This window comes from Rattus norvegicus, chromosome 15, assembly GCF_021556685.1.
Source record: "Rattus norvegicus strain SHRSP/BbbUtx chromosome 15, alternate assembly SHRSP_T2T, whole genome shotgun sequence".
Taxonomy (NCBI): Eukaryota; Metazoa; Chordata; class Mammalia; order Rodentia; family Muridae; genus Rattus; species Rattus norvegicus.
In genome coordinates this window covers 64,675,496-64,693,341 of record NC_141548.1, presented here as the reverse complement: position 1 = coordinate 64,693,341, position 17,846 = coordinate 64,675,496, and the positions used below count along the sequence as shown (strand labels likewise).

Below are 17,846 nucleotides of genomic sequence, written 5' to 3'. Positions count from 1 at the left end.
CAACCACAGAACGGATACAGAAAATGTGGTACATCTACACAATGGAGTACTACTTAGCTATTAAAAACAATGACTTCATGAAACTCATAGGCAAATGAATGGAACTAGAAAATATCATCCTGAGTGAAGTAACCGAATCACAAAAAAATACATGGTATGCACTCACTGATAAGAGGTTATTAGCCCAAAAGTTTGGATTACCCAAGATACAATCCACAAACCACATGAAACTCAAGAAGGACAAAGAAAGTACTGATGCTTCAGTCCTTATTAAAAGAGCAAACAAGAATATTCATAGAAGGAGTTATGGAGACAATATTTGGAGCAGAGACTGAAGGAATGGCCATTCAGGGACTGCCCAACTTGGAGATCCAGCCCAGATGCATACAGCCACCAAATCCAGACAATATTGCTTATGCCAAGAGGTGCATGCTGACAGGAGCCTGACGTAGCTATCTCCTGAGAAGCTCTGCCAAAACATGACAAATACAAAGGGGAATGCTCGCAGCCAACCATTGAAATGAGAATGGGGTCCCCATTGGAAAAGTTAGATAAAAGATTGATGGAGCTTAAAGGGTTTTGTACCCCATAAGAACAACAAGACCAACCAACCAGAGCTTCCAAGTACTAAACTACCATCCAAAGAGTACATATGGACAGACCCATAGCTCCAGGTGCATATGTAGTAGAGGATGGCTTTTTGGGCACAGTTGGGAGAAGTAAGGGAATGTTAGGGCAGGGAAGTGGGAAGGGATGGGTGATTGAGTGGGGGAACACCCTCACAGAAGAAGGGGAGTGGTATGGGAGTTTATGGATGGTAAACCAAACCGGGAAAGGGAATAACATTTGAAATGTAAATAAAAAATATCCAAGTTTTAAAAAAAGAAAAATAATTTATTCAAAACTAAGTAACTATATGACAAGGAAAGCTTCCAATTGTTTTAGTGCTATCAATGCATGCAAATGCTTCTATGCTAACTGCTAATGCCATAATATTATACAAAACATGGTAAGAATTTTGATTCCATTATGAGGAAGTCAACATAATTAAAATTTAAATGTTACTCACTGGCAATGCAACCTTACGAGAGAATTAACTCCTATCATTTCTGGAAAGTTTAAAAAGCATCATCAAAATATTATTATGAAATACAAATAGACCATTTTTCACAGCATGCTTTGACCCATTAGGAGGAAGAAAATATGGAACACTTCATGAATTTGCATGTCATCTTTTCACAGGGGCCATGCTAATAGTCTCTGTATTGTTCCAATTTTAGTATTTGTGCTGCAGAAGAGCTGAAGAGGCTTGCAACCCCATAAGAACAACAAAGCCAACCAACCAGAGCTCCAAGGGACTAAACCACTACCCAAAGACTGTACATAGACTGACCCTGGGCTCCAACTGCACATGTTGCAGAGGAAGGCCTTGTTGGACACCAATGGAAGGAGACGCCCTTGGTCTTGCCAAGGTTGGACCACCAGTGTAGGGGAATGTTGGGGGGGGTGGTGGGAAGGGCAGGTGAATGGGGAGGGGAACACCCTTATAGAAGAAGGGGAGGGGTTATTATGGGGTGCTTATGTCCAGTGAACTGTGAAAAGGAATAACATTTGAAATGTAAATAAAAAAAATAAATAAGAAAAAAAGAAGGAAGAAAATAGTGTTCTTCAGTCTTCTTGGAACATTCATTCACTAGTCCTTTCCCATAACCAGTTTGCTGAGATACAAATAGTCTTTGCATTTGGATTAGGCACTTTGCAACTTAGTTTCTGAATAACTCACCCAGATGCAGTATTTTGAAAAACTGGTTACTCCCTGTTGTTCTCCACTATATGCTAACAGTAAGGAATAATAAAGTCAATAGTTTATCCAATATTACTCAAAACCATGACAAAAACAAAAGGCAAACACGTCTTCAAAGAGAAGCATATTAATATTAGGAATAATATTGTTGAGTAGAATAAAGTAGTAAAATACATGTAATGTGAAAAAAGATTTAAAATATTTCAGACATTGTTTTTATCTTACTAAAGATATATCCATATTAACTTTAAACTTCAGCATTTATAGATCATTAAATCAATTTTATGAATAGTAGTTTTCTAATAATTCTCCCCATAAGGCAAAGTCCAGAGTAAAGTCTACATATCATATGTATTCTGCCAGGGTTCCTCTGAGGTCTTCATCTCATTTCCCATTAAAAATTTCAGCACATAGCTAGCATACATGCAATTGTGAATATCATGCCCATAGCATTTCTTTCTTTTTTTTACTGAAAATACAATTCTTTGTCACACGCTCTCTGTTTCTCTGTCTCTGTCTCTGTCTCTGTCTCTGTCTCTCTTTCTCTCTCTCTCTCTCTCCCTCAACTATATCTACGTCTATGTCTATATCTATCTAATCATCTATATGTATATATCATATATCTATATAGTATATATTATGTATATATGACTATGTATATGTGTATATATTCATATGTATGTTTGTATACATATATATATATATATATCTTACAGGGGATTTATTGTTTTGTTGAGCTGGAGGCTAAGGAATGTAGGCTCTAATCAAACCCTGATCCTCTTTTTATTTTTTTTCTTGTTTTAAACATTTATTTATTCACTTTACAACCCAATATAAGCCCTTCCTCTCCTCCCAGGACGTCCTCACAAAAGTCTCCCACACCATGCCACCTTCTGCTTCTCTTTTGAGGAAAAGCAAGCTGGATAGGGGTCTCTGCATGTCATTTCATTGGCTGCTTGGTGGACCTGCTTAGAGGACATTTATGAGAGTTTCCTGTCTGCAAGCATAAGAGAGTATCATCAATAGTGTCAGGGATTGATTCTTACTCATGGGATGGGTCTTAATTTTGGGCAGTTAATTTTCATCCATTCCCTCAGTCTCTGCTCTATCCTTGTCCTTGCAAATCTTGTCAGCAGGGTACATTTTTGGGTCGAAGGTTTAGAAAGTGGTTTGCTGTCTTTATCCCTCCACTGGCAGTCCTGCCTGGTTATAGGAAGTGACCATTTTAGAATATAAATTTCCCATTCCTAGAAGTCTCAGGTGGAGTCACCCCCATAAACCATCTGGGGTGTCTCCCTATCCCAGGTCTCTGGCAAGTCTTAGAGATCCTCTGTCTCCCACCAATCTCATTTCTCTCTCCCCTGATCCCCTTGCATATGATCTCTCCTATCAATCCAGCTGCCCGCCTCATTTTCTCTTCCTCAAAGTTTCCTGTTTCCATTGACCTCACATATCTATTTTCTTTGCTCTTCTAAGAAAGATTTCAACCAGCCTTACCTATGCCCTCCTTATTTGGCTTCTTTGGGTCTGTTTATAGCATGATAGTCCCGTACTTTATGGCTAATATCCACTTATAAGTGAGTACATGTCATGCATGTCCCTTTTGTCTCTAGGTTACCACACCCAGAATGGCTATTTCCAAATCTATCCATTTGCCTGAAAAAAAAATCATGATGTACTTATTTTTAATGGCTAGTAGTATTTCATGGTGTAGATAGATATACCACATTCACAGTATCCATTCTTCAGTTGAGAGATATCTGGGTTGCTCACAGTTTCTGGATCATCTTTTCTATATCTTCTAATGTCTAAGGTTATAGAGAAGTCTAGAAGCAGCATTTTTTTCTTTTTTAAATTACATTCTTTTATTTTGGAGATTATAATATAGTACATAAATATCCCTTCTCTTTTCTTGCACTCAAAACCTTCCTAATACACATCCTTTCTCTTTTACCAGTTTATGACTTTTTCTTTGATATGTGTGTGTGTACAACATATAAATGTGTGTGTGTTATGTATATATGTATGTGTGTATGTGTATATGATGTATACATGTATATATCCCTGAATATATAAATAGTTTTTTCTGTATAGTATTAATTTTACATATATTTTCAGGAATGACTTATTGTTACTAGATAAATAATCAGTGTCCTCCTCCCTGATGAAGACGATTACTACTGTTCTCAGTATCCCTTAGTTGCCTATATGGCTTTCTGTAGGACTGTGGTCTTGTGGATCATTTGAAGAGTCTATTATTATAGGCCTTGACTCAGCTCACATTTAGGAAGCCAAATTGAGGGGACTTTATTGATGGTGCCTCTTTTACTCTTAGGAGACACAGTTCCCCTCTGAACTCTATAACATTGGGTTTTACAATCATTTTGTCCCCCCTTCAGCAATGATCACTTTAGTATGGAGGTTGCAGTGAATATTTAGCCATTGGAATATCAGGACACATGATATTCCAAATACACATGAATGCGGAAATGCACATAAACACATGAATACTTGCATATGGATACACACACACATACACACACACACACACACACACACAGAGAGAGAGAGAGAGAGAGAGAGAGAGAGAGAGAGAGAGAGAGAGAGAGAGAATCCTATACACGTCTATGCATATACAGGCACAAATAAATGAGAAAAAAATTCATTATCAGATGGCATACTAAGGTTATATTTTAATATATATCTTTCCTCAAGATTTTTGTGATATGTATTATATGTATACATGATGTTCTAGGTCTTTTCAGGAAATGAGAATGTGCTTTTGTACATTTAATTTTAAATATTAACACATTACCAAAAATTAAATATGAATAAAGATTCCTGTGACTTTTTTCATGCCAACTGAATCTATTTTAATATTTGACCATTAAAATTATTATTCTCCAAAATAAAATAAAATCTGTGAATTACTTAGTTGATGAGAAGGTTGCATTTGTGCTCACGTACACATGTGCATGTCTGTGTTTCTTACATGGTAGAGTTATAAACTCTATGATGAAGGCTGACTATGTTAATTTATTCTCCAAATCCTTTATATACTATGCAGATATTCACTAGCTATCTCTTTTGTTCTCCACATTTTCTGAAGCACAGGGATATAATAGTGACTCAGAAAGAAGCAATGTTTTATGCCCTGATCTTATCAGTATAGCAAATGACTACCCAGAAAGGGAATTGTGTTATTGGTTAGTAAAACTTTGATATATATATGTGATTATTCAATGAATAAAAGAATGGCACAGAGAGAAAGTATGGTCCAAACTTTATTCATCCACAGAACATTTTTCCTAAATATATCACATTTACAAAAAAGAAATAGAAATAGTTTTACTATGATAAATAAATTGTGATGGGCTGTAATTTTTTACAGGACAGGCCTACCTAGAATGATTCTGATTATTATCAGTATCATAATGAATTTTTAGTAATATTTAGTCAACTGAGTTTTCACTTCTAAAGAATGTTGGATGATAAATAAATGTTCAACATCTTTAGTCATAAGGGAAATGCAAATCAAAACAACCCTGAGATTTCACCTCACACCAGTGAGAATGGCTAAGATCAAAAACTCAGGTGACAGCAGATGCTGGCGAGGATGCGGAGAAAGAGGAACACTCCTCCATTGTTGGTGGGATTGCAAACTGGTACAACCATTCTGGAAATCAGTCTGGAGGTTCCTCAGAAAATTGGACATTGAACTGCCTGAGGATCCAGCTATACCTCTCTTGGGCATATACCCAAAAGATGCCCCGACATATAAAAAAGACACATACTCCACTATCTTCATCGCAGCCTTATTTATAATAGCCAGAAGCTGGAAAGAACCCAGATGCCCTTCAACAGAGGAATGGATACAGAAAATGTGGTACATCTACACAATGGAATATTACTCAGCTATCAAAAACAACGGCTTTATGAAATTCGTAGGCAAATGGTTGGAACTGGAAAATATCATCCTGAGTGAGCTAACCCAATCACAGAAAGACATACATGGTATGCACTCACTGATAAGTGGCTTTTAGCCCAAATGCTTGAATTACCCTAGATGCCTAGAACAAATGAAACTCAAGACGGATGATCAAAATGTGAATGCTTCACTCCTTCTCTAAAAGGGGAACAAGAATACCCTTGGCAGGGAAGGGAGAGGCAAAGATTAAAACAGAGACTGAAGGAACACTCATTCAGAGCCTGCCCCACATGTGGCCCATACATATACAACCACCCAATTGGACAAGATGGATGAAGCAAAGAAGTGCAGACGGACAGGAGCCGGATGTAGATCGCTCCTGAGAGACACAGCCAGAATACAGCAAATACAGAGGCGAATGCCAGCAGCAAACCACTGAACTGAGAATAGGACCCCCGTTGAAGGAATCAGAGAAAGAACTGGAAGAGCTTGAAGGAGCTCGAGACCCCATATGTACAACAATGCCAAGCAACCAGAGCTTCCAGGGACTAAGCCACTACCTAAAGACTATACATGGACTGACCCTGGACTCTGACCTCATAGGTAGCAATGAATATCCTAGTAAGAGCACCAGTGGAAGGGGAAGCCCTGGGTCCTGCTAAGACTGAACCCCCAGTGAACTAGACTGTTGGGGGGAGGGCGGCAATGGGGGGAGGGTTGGGAGGGGAACACCCATAAGGAAGGGGAGGGGGGAGAGGGATGTTTGCCCGGAAACCAAAGAATTATTATTAAGTATTAAATAACTTAAAAAAAAAGAATGTTGGATGAGCTTTTAACCTTTAATTTACATTTGTTCTTCCCATATGATCTTTAAGAACTTTGAAACAAGGGCAATTTATTATATCTGGGTAACCTCCTCAGTGTGCAAATATAATGCAGTACCTAAGTATGTGTATAAAGCACAAGTAATCTCTGAGTAAAAGGACAAGGCAATTATGGCAAAAGAAAAGAGAAGATGTTCCAGTAAATTAAAAGAAGGGAAAGCCTTTACTGTCACGCTGATCCAAAGGATTTAAGAAGAAAGAAAAATTCAGCCTTTAGGACAAAAATGAAATGCAGAAAGAAATATGGACACTAAGCCCAGGGAAGAAAGCGAATGGAACAGGGCCATAAGATCCCTGTTTATGAATTCATGATCTCAAATTTAGGCAGGGATAAAACTCTTATGCATGATGAGCCAACATAGACAGATGTTCAGAAGACACCACTGATTAAAGGATACTTGTTTAGCTGGAAATGTAATTCTCTTGGATAGATGAGTACTTCACTGCAAATGAAAATTTCAGTTTGCATTACATTCACAAGTTCCCTCCCCAAGGTTAGCACCTACCATAGATAATTGAAACTAATGAAATTTGATGTTATCTTTTTATGAAACAGTTTCAATAATTCATAAAGCATTTTAAATTTAAATGTTATTTTCCTTGTAAACTGGAGACAAAATTAATTACTATGTTTCTTATAATCTTAGAAAAGCAATTCTATTTGTCTAGATTATAGAATATACATATGCATATACTATGTACTTAACTGTATAGTATTATGGTTTTTGTGCCAAAATTAGAACATCAAATTATTAATATATTATACTTAAAGAGGCATTTAATGCTGCATTGCTTAGTATTGAAAATAATAATTAATGCCAATTAACAGAGACAAATGTGGAATCAGAAAAGACAAATCAAAATGGAAAAAATATATTTTATACATACATATATATATATATACATATATATATCCATGCAAATCTGTAATCTGGCTTATCAAATTACATTGAAATTAAACTAATCATTAATATTGAAATGACATCTATATTTTGGTAGTGACACAAGTAATATATCATAACATTAATGTATTTTAATTAGCATTTTCTCCAAAGAACTTATAATCTTCTGTTTAACAGCAGATTTATGAATTCATGGAAAAGGTAAATCATATATATACATATATATATATAAAATGATACTTTTTGTGATGAAAATGTATATGTCTCTCTATATATTTATATAATATGTAAAACCACTGGAGCTTACTTTAAAAAATATACACAGAAGTGGGAGGGCATTGCCACTGAAGTCCAGCATACCAGATGCTGCGCTCTAGCACTCAGATTCCCTTCTGGTCCAAGGATTATCCTCGCAGCTGTTGGAAGTTCTACAAGCAGATGGTCCTTGTCAATAGTCCTCTTCATTTGTTCGGGTTGTGGAGGACTGCTGGTTGCCTGGTTCACAGTCCTTGCTAATAACGTCCTTATATTCAGTAATCCATCATGGCTGGTACAGAGAAGCATGGTCCACTCTTTGACTCTTAGCTTAGAGAAGATTTTAGGTTCTAGTTTGGGCTATAGAATCAGCTGATGATGCTTTTCTCAATATAATAATGGGGTCAAACTCTGTCTGCCAAATGTCCCCTCTCTTTCTTCCTAGTACCTCAGGAATTGATCTATAAAAGACACAATAGTAAATTTTGTGTGCTCTGATTTCTCTCACAAAATTGGCTTCTCAGATATCATGTATAGTCAGACAATTGTCACATGTTAATTTCTCATCTAATGTAAGATATGTTACTCATTTTGTCCAAATATTTCCATCCTGTGTGCAGCAGAGACACTCATAAGACCCAGTAAGAGAACAAAATAAACAAGGTACAAGAAATTCATAAAAGTTGCAAATTTTGAATGGTCCTTCCCCAAGGTTATGGACATAGTAAACAATTGATAGGGAGATGACTCTATGTGCAATGGAGTTCATGTAATTTGTGCTCAGACTACCAGGAATGAAGGTTTGTGAGCAGTTACTCATGATGGAACTCGATTTCCCATGATCCTTCCAAATTTGAGTCACCCTTCTCCTGTAATTCTCCATTCATATTCCCATATGTAACACAAATAAATACAATGGTCACAAAAGAAGGTTTGAACCTATTTTTAAAATGTTTATTGTTAGAGGTCTGCCCACCACCACATGTGCATGTGGGCAAGAGACACCTAGAGGCCCACCTGCTCCTTGATTAGGCCATTCACTCATGGAGCAGAAAAGATGAGAAAGATGAGCAGTATGTGGTGGGGAAATGAGAGAAAAGGATAAACTAGAAAAAAGGTGTGCACTATGAAGAAAGACAGAAGCAGAGACAGGAGAGTGGAGTGAAACAGCCCGATGGGAGTAGCCTGCATTACGACCTAAGGCCAAAATGATTTTCCAGCCATACTGCTACCGAGGGCCATGTCTTGATCTATTGCTCTGCAGTACCAGGGGTCATGTGTCTGTGACACATATATGTCTGTGACCCTTATTACTGCCAAAAGCCATGTAAACATTCCTGGTCTGGGCAGTCACTTAGGGGCATGTTCATGCCCAAAGTCTAAGGAGAGAGGTCCTTGACCCCCACTGCCTGCTGGAGGGATGGTTCCTGCAGCCCACTGTCCACCACTCATCACCTGTGACAGGTGGGTGAGCTGGTCCCAAGGCTGAGGTCTTGAGACATGAGAGCTGGCCCTGCACCTCACCTGAGCAAAGCAAGACAGCTGATCCAGGTGGCATGAGCATAGAATTGACAGGTCCATGTATTCAGGTTTCCCGCAGGCCTGAATTGATGAATTTGAGTTGGTCCACCCCATCATCCACCATATCCATGATTTATCTGCACGAGAGTGAGAAGGGGCTAGTCCTGCAGGTCCAAAGCTTCGGGATCTCCATGAGACAGGGCAGCAATGGGGCATCCAAGAAGAATCATGTTGAGAATCCATATTGATCTTATAGACGTCTCGAACCAGACCAGTTACTCATTGTAATGAACATTTGCAAGGAAAGCTGTTTGAGCAAAAGGGGTGGGCTGTGTGACACACCACAGCTATCAGGGAGGTGTTTGTTATTTGTTGTTTTGTTTTTATTTTTGTGTTCTTCTGTGGCAGGAGATTGTAAAGGTGGAGAGTAGATATAAAGGGACAGGAAGATGAGTGGGATGGGGCATAGAATGTGAAACTCACAAAGAATACAAGGTTTTAAAAAAGTTTATTATTTTTTGTTATTGTTTGGTTTGTTTTTCTTTGTTTCAGTCTGTCCTCAGTAACCTATCTTGAATTAGTAAACAAGTGGTGGTTCCTGTTTCTTGAGGAAAATGTACAAAATTATCGATGAATAATGAAGGTTCTATCAAAAACCACACAGGACTGGATGTGGAATTGCATGTTTCCTGCAACTGAGGTTAATCAACTTCAGGGTGGAATATCAAGAATAGAAATGGCTAACTATGGGACAGAAGACCATGCCGTGGTAAGGTAGAGAAGGTACAGGTCCAGAGACTCTGTGGATACACGCCTGAGGCTTAGGCAACCCCCAGCTCCCTGCCAGACTCCTGACTTGGAATATGTTCCCTGCTTCTCACATAAAAGAGATGTGACCTGTAGTCAAGAAGTCTCAAGCAGAGTTCTCGATGCTAATGAGGTACCTAGAGACCTAGAGGGCTTAGCCAATAAGCTTGCCTTTCCAGACATTCCTCCCTGCAAAAGTTATTGAATTGCAGGCCTACTATGAGAAGTGGGGCATGATTTATGCGTCCACTTTCCGCCATGACAATGAACTGTTTAGAACCGCGGACCATCCCTTTTTATTGATATCTGCTGTGGGGAGTCACGAAGAAGGCATTTGCCTACAGAGATGCAGCCTGATCTCCTCTAGAAGGTCTCTCTGCACTCCCACCCACAACTGCAACCAAGTCTGCCACTGTCAAACTAAGGACAATAGCTCAGATAAGACGAGCTAGAGCTCCTCTTTTCTACCCTGCCCTGGGCTAGACGCTGCCCTCAGCCTTCAGGATCCGATTATTCTCTGTTATTCCATGAGTCCAAACAGCGCCTAGATGTCTAAGAGCCTGCGAACCCCATGGCCCGGCCTCGTCGCAGATCAGAGTAGCCCCGAACCAGCTTCAGCTTTCCCACAGACTTATCAGAGAAAGATTTGACAGAAAACGGATGTGCCCAACTGTCACAAAGAGAGGGAAAGAAGGTATGTAAGAGAGAAGTGCAGAGAAAAAAGAAGGCAATTTTACCAGGAGAGTTTTCCAGAAAGAGGTGGTGAGAATATACCAATCCTACAGGCAGGCAGCTAGATCTTTAGAATAAATCATGTACATTTCTCCTATTATTGGAAGTCATAAACATTTGTTTTCCAAACTGGATGTGTTTCCGCAGTCACGTGTCACGGATAAAAAGGCAAATGCCATCATGTTGGTGTCAGTTTTGTCAGCATCAGGAAGCTGTTTTGTGCAACATGCATTGTGGGATAAATTGAATACTATCTGTCCCTCCTCGACGCTGTATTTTACTGAGAAGGTGTGTGTGTTGGGGGGGGACCCTTTCCGAGCAATGAGGAGGGGGAGTAAGATGAAGAACGGTGGGAGGGGCATGGAAGGAGATAACCTTTGGACTGTAAATAAATACAAAATTAATTAAAGTATATTTACAGAGCTGGTTGCTGCGTTCTTTGTGCATATTGACTAAGCATGACCCAAAGTAAGATGACGCCAACTGGCAGGCCAACACGAGTATAGAGAAGCTTGGGAGGCTTCAACCCTAGATAAAGCACTATAGGCGACTAAGGAATGCTGAAGTCAGAACTGACAGTACTCCCCAAGGAAGAGAACATCAAATGATTTTCTTTTTTTTTATTTTTAATTTTTTTTAATTAACTTGAGTATTTCTTATATACATTTCAAGTGTTATTCCCTTTCCCGGTTTCCGGGCAAACATCCCCCTCCCCCCTCCCCTTCCTTATGGGTGTTCCCCTCCCAACCCTCCCCCCATTGCCGCCCTCCCCCCATATTCTAGTTCACTGGGGGTTCAGTCTTAGCAGGACCCAGGGCTTCCCCTTCCACTGGTGCTCTTACTAGGATATTCATTGCTACCTATGAGGTCAGAGTCCAGGGTCAGTCCATGTATAGTCTTTAGGTAGTGGCTTAGTCCCTGGAAGCTCTGGTTGCTTGGCATTGTTGTACATATGGGGTCTCGAGCCCCTTCAAGCTCTTCCAGTTCTTTCTCTGATTCCTTCAACGGGGGTCCTATTCTCAGTTCAGTGGTTTGCTGCTGGCATTCGCCTCTGTATTTGCTGTATTCTGGCTGTGTCTCTCAGGAGCGATCTACATCCGGCTCCTGTCGGTCTGCACTTCTTTGCTTCATCCATCTTGTCTAATTGGGTTGCTGTATATGTATGGGCCACATGTGGGGCAGGCTCTGAATGGGTGTTCCTTCAGTCTCTGTTTTAATCTTTGCCTCTCCCTTCCCTGCCAAGGGTATTCCTTTTCCTCATTTAAAGAAGGAGTGAAGCATTCACATTTTGATAATACCATAATATTCAATAGCCCTGAAACATGCGTATGTGTAACATTGTACACGATGAAGAGGTTACATTGTGCACTGAGGAATGTATAAAAAGTAATAAGCAAATAAATAACAAATAAAAACAATGCATTTGAAAGAACAGGAAGTATGTCAAGCTGTATGGAAGAAGAAAACAAAGTGGCAAAATGATAGACTTATAAACTCTAAAAATAAAGGTAGCTTTATGAATATTTGTATGTATCATAGAGTTTGTGTGGGGGACAGGTGTGCCATGGTGTGCTTGTTTGGACTACATAGCAGCCTGTAGGAATTGAGTTTCTCTTTCTCTCCTGTTGGTCATGGAGATATAATTCATATCATCAGGATGAGCTTTATATACCCTAACCCACTAAGACCTATCGTTGACCCTTACATTGCCTTTTTGACAAACAATAGATAAAAAAGTGAGGGGCTCATTTCACTGTGTATTGGGCCTCTGTAATATTGTTTTCTTAGTATTACTTTAGCTGTCTAATTGGTGCTTGCTTAACTAAAACAATGGTCAATGTTTAATATTATTAAAGAGTGATACATAGTTATAAAATATGAAAATAGCAATTTCAACAGTGAACACTCTAGGAATTACTGAGTAGGGAAGTCCCTGAGACCCCTCATTGTTCATAGATTGGTGTTTGTGTGCCAGAAGTAGGTAAGACATTATTTCTACCCCTTTTCCTTGCAGTACTGAGGATTTGTGTATGGGTCTAAGCAATACGATCCTTGTCCAAGTGGTATATTTTATCCAGAAGATACACTATACAGGATTGTAATAAAGAATTGCTTCCATAGTACATCTTGGTTAAAGACTGTTTATGCTATACTACCAATGTTCACAATGAGCAACGCCCACTGATAAATAGTGGTACAAAATTTAGAGACATAACTAACTGCTTTAGGTTGCATTTCAGCTCAGTTCCATGAAAGAAACTTATGTGTAGTACTCTTATGAGAACAAAACTGTATAGCTGGGGAGGTCATACAGCCCATTGGTCAAGCAATTTCTACTATTGAAATTGAAATACAATTTCTTATTGAAAGGATGCAATATCCCTATCAAATTGAAATCTATTTATTTTTGTTTATACACATAGTTTACTGAATTTGCTAATATCTGTGTCATATGAATCTTTTTTGGTTTTCTTAATGGATTTCGGGGATTAAACAGATTAAAAAGCAAACATTTTAGTCACAGATATATCTATTCTAGTCCAGTCTTTCTTCTTTTCTTTTCTTTTTGGTGGGTGGTGGTTTGCTTTTCTGCAAAGACTCATAAAAGTACCTGAAGTATCTTTCCACCAATTTATAAAAGCAATACAATTAATTGACAAAAGGAAAAGACACCAGAGTATGTGTGTTTTACAAGTTGGATAGACAACTCCAGAGACTCACCATTTGCTAGTCATTACTCCCAAGGAGCAGTCTCTCTCTCTCTCTCTCTCTCTCTCTCTCTCTCTCTCTCTCTCTCTTCTTTCTTTCACTCTTCACTCTTTCATTGATATAGCTGTCTTTGAGTTACTTAGGTACTTATCTCATTGAATGCTATCCTTGTAAATGTATTAGTTCACTAAACAAGATGGATGATAGCATCACTTTGGTCTCTCAGTTTACTATTTGGATTAAGTAATATTTTGTCTTCAGAAGTCATGCTCCATGCAACTTATCCATGGCAAAATCATCCATATATATATATATATATATATATATATATATATTCTTAATAACAGTCTTCTCAAGATGCTTCTATAAATCAGGACATTCTATTTATTAAAAATTTTATTGATCAATAGTTTCTACAGCAGTCTTTCTGTTAAAAATATCCAGGATATTTGCCTAAAGTCCCAGACATCTAGGGGACTATTGTCTGCAAACATTTCAATGCCTATTTACCATATGGAAGCAGTTTGGTTAACTTCTTCTTATTAGAAACATTATGCTTCTTCTCTTCTGTCCACATTCTTTCTTCTAGAGTTCCTTCTAGTCATAGCTGCTCAATGTACTATTGTTTTTTTCTAGGCAATCCCATTGATATTTTTGTCATTTCTATATGCCTACATCTAACCATTCCTCATCACCTTTTTACCAATAAAAGAAGGTCCAGATTATCATGGTGGATTACAAAAATCTATGATGGGATTAGACTCATTCCTCTCGTATGAGTGAAGAGAGGAGCAGTGCACTCCAATATATAAAATAAATAAATCACACACACACACACACACACACACACATACACACACACACACACACACACACACACACACACACACACACCAATGTAAGAACTGTTTACAGGATTTCTCAACTATGCAAAACATAAGGGTGTAATATGAATTGTATGAGGTCCTTTACAGACCTGATAAAACAAAGACAGCTGTACTCATTACTTTGCTCCTCAGAATGATATTAAGGAAGAAGATAAAGAGATTTAGAGAGAGGTGATCTCAGAAAGATTACACATAGCTAAACTTATTTTTTGTGTTTGCAGTTAAACAAGAAATAGTTTAGACTTTTAATCTGGAATGAACTAAAGCCTACAAATAAAGGACACACTCATGATCCAAGTGCTGAGGCTTGAAGACATAGGTTTTGATGCAAATCTTAAGGAATATTGGCCATGACAAGCCTAGGTCCAAGCATGTGCTATATATGTTAATTCCAGGAGAGAAAGTCAAGCAGATTTCAGAGTTCAAGGACAACCTGGGACAGAACAATTTTTTTTTGGTTACGAAAAGCTTAGGTGTAGGTGTGGTGGTGGTATATGTCTTTAATCCTAGCAATCAAGAGACAGAGACATGCAGATCTGTGTTCAAAGTGTGTATACAGAGCAAGTACCTATCAGTCACCAAATACTCAAAATAGAGTAATTCTTTCTTATCAGAAACTAGGAATTATCCATATGTCCCTAGTGATAGGTGAAATATACAGAGCTTCAATTCAATTCTACCTATGACAGAAGTTTGTCTGGTTTGATCTTGTAAAAATAACAGAAACTACTGTTAGGTTTTGGTTTGGTTAACCCTGTCATGCCCAATTAATAGTATTTCCTAACATCCACCACATTACCTCCACACTTTGCCTAATTTTCAATTCCCCATTGGTGACCACTGTGAGAAGCTTCAATGACCAAAATTCAGAGAAGCCTTATTTGTGGGAAAAAAAGATAAATATTTAGATAGCCATCAGATAATGTAATTATTGAGCAAAATGATAGTTGGTTCTACACCAGGGCATATGCGCCTTTAAATCCTTGAAGCAATGTTATGAATATATGTTTATTCATCTCATATGATATGATGCTTTATGATATTACACATCTTCCATAAGCAAGAGTAGCTCCTTGGGTTTAAAATAGTGTATATTTCCCTGATACTGCTAAACTGATGCAACTTAATATGTTAAATTAATAATCAAGAAATATGTACACTAGGGGATGCCTACAAAAGTAACATTGCCACCAATGTGGACAGAAAACTACTTTTTGTAAGTAGCATTTACCTTGACAAATACTCTAATTGTTGTGTTAAAAATGTTATTGGAGCATATTTTGGGTATAAGCCCAGAGTGGTATATCTTGTTCCTCAAGTAGTACTATGTCCAGTTCTCTGAGGAACCTCCAGACTGATTTTCAGAGTGGTTGTACCAGTCTGCAATCCCACCAACAGTGGAGGAGTGTTCCTCTTTCTCCACATCCTAGCCAGCATCTGTTGTCACCTGAGTTTTTGACCTTAGCCATTCTGACTGGTGTGAGGTAGAATCTCAATGTTGTTTTTTTATTTGCATTCCCTTGATGACTAAGGATGTTGAACATTGCTTTAGGAGCTTCTCAGTCATTTGATATTCTTCAGCTGAGAATTCTTTATTTAGCTCTGTACTCCATTCTTATAGGGTCATTTCCTCTTTGGAGTCTAAACTCTCGAGTTCTTTGTATATATTGGATATTAGCCCTCTATCAGATGTAGATTGGTAAAGATCTTTACCCAATATGTTGGTTGCTATTTGTCCTAATGACAGTGTCTTTGCCTACAAAAGCTTTGCAATTTTAAGAGGACCCATTGGTTTATTGTTGATCTTATAGTATAAGCTATTGGTGATCTGCTTAGGAAATCTTCCCTGTGCACATGTTTTCAAGGCTCTTCCCCACTTTCTCTTGTGTTAGTTTCAGTGTGTCTGGTTTTATGTGGACATCCAAATCCACTTAGACATAAGCTTTGTGAAAGGAGATGAGAATGGATCAATTTACATTCTTCTTCTACATGCTGACCTCCAATTGAACCAGCACCATTTTTGAAAATGCTGTCTTTTTGTCACTGTGTGGTTTTAGCTCCTTTGTCAATAATTAAGTGACCGTAGGTGTGTGGGTTCATTTCTGGGTCTTTAATTCCATTGATCTGCCTGCCTGTCTCTATACCAATACCATATAATTATCACTATTGCTCTGTAATACAGATTGAGGTTAGGGATGATGATTTCCCCAGAAGTTCTTTTATTGTTGCAAAGAGTTTTGCTAAACTGGATTTTTTTGTTATTCCAAATGGATTTGCAAATATCTCTTTCTAACTCTATGAAGAATGAATTGGAATTTTGATGGGGATTGTATTGAATCTGTAGATTGCTTTTGTTGAGACTGCTATTTTTACTATACTAATCCTGCCAATCCATGAGCATGGGAGGTCTTTCCATCTCCTGAGATCTTCTTAGATCTCTTTCTTCAAAGACTTGAAATTCTTGTTGAACAGCTCTTTCACTTTCTTGGTTAGAGTCATGACAAGGCATTTTATATTGTTTGTGACTATTGTGAATGGTGTTGTTTCCCTAATTTCTTTCTTAGCCTGTTTATTCTTTGAGTAGCGGAAGGCTACTTATTTGTTTGAGTTTATTTTACATCCAGCAACTTTGCTGAAGTTGTTTATCTGGTCTCAGAGTTCTCTGGTGGAATTTTCCATGATCACTTAAGTATACTATCATATCATCTGCCAATAGTGATATTTTGACTTCTTCCTTTCCAGTTTGTGTCCCTTTGACATCTTTTTGTTCAGAATACCCAAATACAATTTGCAGACCAAATGAATCTCAAGAAGAAGAATGAGCAAAGTCAGGATGCTTCAGTACTACTTAGAATGGAGAACAAAATACTCACAGGAGGAAATAAGGAGACAAAGTGTGGAGTAGAGACCAAAGGAAAGGCCATCTAGAGACTATCCCACATGGGGATATATCCCACATGCAGTCACCAAATGCAGACATTATTGTGGATACCAACATGTGCATGCTGACAGGAGGAGCCTGATATCACTGTCTCCTGAGAGCCTCTGCCAGAGCCTGACAAATATAAAGGTGGATGCTTGCAGCCAACCATTGAACTAAGAACTGGGTCCCCAGTGGAAGAATTAGAGAAAGGACTGAGGTGGTTGAGGGCATTTTCAACCCCATAGGAAGAACAACCATATCAACCAACTAGACACCCCAGAGCTCCCAGGGACTAAACCACCAATCAAAGAGTACACATGATTGACACTTGCCAACTGCCTGGTATGTAGCAGAGGATGGCCTCATCAGGCATGAATGGGAGGAGAGGCCCTTGGTCCTGTTAAGGCTGGATGTCCTGTGTAGGAGAATGCCAGTGCAAGGAGGTAGTAGTGTATGGGTGGGTGGATAGGGAAGCACCTTCATGGAGGCAGGGT

General features: G+C 38.5%; 1 non-coding gene across 1 annotated transcript; it reads right to left on the bottom strand.

Annotated features, from left to right (window-relative positions):
• Positions 1 to 1,197: 1,197 nt before the first annotated feature.
• Positions 1,198 to 1,300, bottom strand: LOC120097308 (U6 spliceosomal RNA). Its single transcript, XR_015639234.1, has one exon. It is a non-coding gene; the product is annotated as a U6 spliceosomal RNA (small nuclear RNA).
• Between the last annotated feature and the right edge of the window lie 16,546 nt (positions 1,301 to 17,846).